Consider the following 3,244-nt stretch of genomic DNA (forward strand, 5'->3'; position numbering starts at 1 on the left):
AGTTTGGGGACGCCTGTTTTAAATGTTCGCTAAATGATGAGTGAAAAAGTATTTTGTTGTTCTATGCATATTTTTAATATACTGTAAGTGTGGTTCCAGTCACTTATTGAAGAAGTATTTATTGAGGTCCTATAACACAATAGTAAACAAAAGAATCCCTGTCATCATGGATCTTAACTTCCAGTTTACGCATGTGTATGTGTTGTGTGTCCTGCCTCTCACCTCGGTCAGGACAGGGACATCCCGATCCTGGGCTCCTCTCTGCTCTGGGAAGACATGAGATGTGACCCATCACAGGCGCCTCTGTATGCACCAGGTAGACAAAACCTCCCGAACCATCTCTCAGGATTGGCAGACTGACCACTTCTCAGTCCTCACAGGGGAGAACTAGGGAAGAAACCATCTCTGCCAACCAATGGCCCTCTGACCTCTCCTGTCATGTTTGATGGAGATGAGGTCGTCTTTGATGAAAATAAAAGACTCAGGACACTGGCAAGATGAGCTTGGAAGAGTTATCTCGGTCACAGGAAGGCTGGAATGGTAATATTGAAGCTTTAGGAACTAGGGAAATTTCACCTTGGTGAACATTACACGGGAGGGCTTCCATTGTTTGTAGGTTCTCCTGGAAGTGATGGAAACTGAGTCTAAAGACTTTGTGGCATAGCAGGGACTCAGCCTTTCTGCTCTTGAAGGATCCTGTCTACTCAGAGTAACCACTGCAGGGCCCCACAGGGAACTGGGGAAGGTCAAAAGCCAGGCCGTGACTGGCTGCATCTGCTCTTGCTCTGTGGCCATCTCACTACCCTTAAAGTAATGTGGAACATGGGTGTGTGTGTGTGTGTGTGTGTGTGTGTGTGTAACATGGTGTGTGTGTGTGTGTGTGCGCGCATTTGTTTTCTTCTGGGCCATCTGTTGTCCTCACAGCCCTGCGGTAAGTCGGACTCCACCATCAGATTAAAAGTGGGAAGGGAGCAGAAGTTCCAGGCAGGAATGAAGCTGCCTTTTCACCAAGCTCAGCTGCAGCGTAACTAACTGGATGGCTAAATGACAGGACTGGAAGATGTCCTTTGGGGCCCCATCCTGGTGCTGTGAAACCAGTACAGCAGTGAGACACTGGGAAGCCATTTTTGCACAGGCTGGGAAGAGGTGCTCACAGTGGCAGCCATGAGACAACTCTAGGGACAGGGGTCCTTGAGAGCATCAGTGATCAGCCCCTTCAGATGAGGGGCCCCCACTAAACATTAGGTGCAAGGACAGCTGGGGAGCAGGAGTAGAAGGGGCGGGCAGGTAAGGCTGACCTGGCCCAGCACCAGTGTGGGTCTGACTCCTAGGCAGTGTCGAGGGTTGGAGCAGGCAAGCATTTCATTCACTTCTGCCCAAGGCCTGACATCTCCATCATCCAAGCTAAGCAGAGCAGGGAAAGGATACCCCATCTGAAGCACAGACAGGGTGCGACTTCCCTAAAGACACACAGCATATTATAAATGAGTCAGGCTTAAGACTCAGAAGCAATGGCTCCCTGTCCTGGGATCACTCCCTCCTTCACTCCTTTCTGGGAATGCCCATTACAGACCTCTCCTTATGATCATCAAAACATTTACTGAGCACAACACAGCGGCGGGGTCGGGGGGGACTCATTTCGTACAGGCAACGAGGAGGATGTAATCTGCAGAAAGGCTGAAGGCAACAAGAAAATCACCAAAAATAGGTCTGCGTTTTATTATCACTGCACTGGCAATTCCAAAGTCAGTGATTAAATCAGCCCAAAAAACCTTCTGTTAGTCTTAAGTTCTAAATAATCATTGTGGTTACGGTTAGGTTTTAATAATATGAGATTAGCACCTTTAAAAACCACCTGTAATAAGCATTGTATTCTAAATAGACATTAATCCAGAGAACTTCCAGTTATACACTTGGCCCCCAACACACCCAGACTCAGCCAGGGGCATTTGTTTCAAGTTTGGTAACAATTTGGAATGCTTCAAAGAAATGGTAACAATGATCATAAGTTGTTCTCACACACTACCTCCATCAGCAGCATCTTCAAGTTTCTGGAATGAGGTGTGCCCGAGAATTGTGATGTCCAAGAAACCCACCAGTCCGCAGGCAGAGGGTGAGTTAGGTGTTGTCACTGGCTGCTATCCAATTGTTCAGGTGACTGTGATCAAGCCCAGTGGAATTTTACCCGATTCCCTAATTATCACTTAAAATGACCTTTAAAATGATATCACATGGAAATAACAGATTCTATTGAGTATATAGAACACTGATTTATTGCTAGCCAGACAATGCAGTGAAAAGACAAGGCTGGGCATGGTGGCTCAGGCCTGTAATCCCAGCGCCTTGGAAGGCTGAGGCAGGATGATCATTTGAGTCCAGGAGTTTGAGACCAGCCTGGGCAACATGGTAAAACTCTGTCTCTACAAAAAGTAATTAGCTGGATGTGGTGGTACATGCCTGTAGTCCCAGCTACTCAGGAGGCTGAGATGGGAAGATCACTTGGGCCTAGGAGTTAGAGGCTGAAGTGAGCTATGATCACACCACTGCAATCCAGCTTGGGCAACAAAATGAAACTCTGTCAAAAAAAAAAGAAGAAGAAAAAGAACAGAAAAAAGAAAGTAAAAATTGCTGAATTCCTCCAAAGTGTATGTAGGAAATAATGTAAATGGTGGTTCATTTCCAAGACAAGGTGCCTCGAGTAGACTTAGGTCTGCAAACTACAGAAGGACAGAATATACTAGGCCCCTGCTTTAATAGCTGGCACCTGCTTGCTGGGGCGCCCTTAACTGCCCTCACCTGAACATAAGAGTTTAGTCTAGAATGAAAGCTTAGTAGGCTGCAAAATAGCTTACTTTATCTATTTTTATCAGCTTGCCTGAATACCTAGGTCATAAGTCAAATACTTTAAAAGCCCCTGAGCAGACTGTAATTGCAACGCGGTAGGGACTGCAACAAAATGCAGCGAAACAACCATCAAGAAAACACCTAAAACCAGGGAAGATGGCTGTGAGCAGGCAACACCGGAAAGCAGCTCCCAGCAAATGAGACGCACAGGGCTAGAGAACTTCATGATTCCAGGGCGAGAGCCGCCCAGCAGAGCAAATCAAGACGAGGCGGCGGCGGGAGAAGGGGGGGGAGCGGGGGGGGGGGAAGGGGGGAGTCCCCACCCGAAACATGCAGCCGGCTCAGAGGGTCTAGGGGGACTTCACCCCGCTCAGTGCTCCAATTCGGATTCTGTGCTTAC

The 3,244-nt window shown here is 47.6% G+C and overlaps 1 protein-coding gene across 8 annotated transcripts in view; it reads right to left on the bottom strand.

Moving 5' to 3' along the window:
* Positions 1–3,244, bottom strand: part of LOC104653401 (uncharacterized) — a 90,428-nt gene that overhangs the window by 70,933 nt on the left and 16,251 nt on the right. The gene's annotated exons all lie outside the window — the stretch shown is intronic.

The sequence above is a fragment of the Saimiri boliviensis genome, chromosome 9 (assembly GCF_048565385.1).
Source record: "Saimiri boliviensis isolate mSaiBol1 chromosome 9, mSaiBol1.pri, whole genome shotgun sequence".
Lineage (NCBI taxonomy): Eukaryota > Metazoa > Chordata > Mammalia > Primates > Cebidae > Saimiri > Saimiri boliviensis.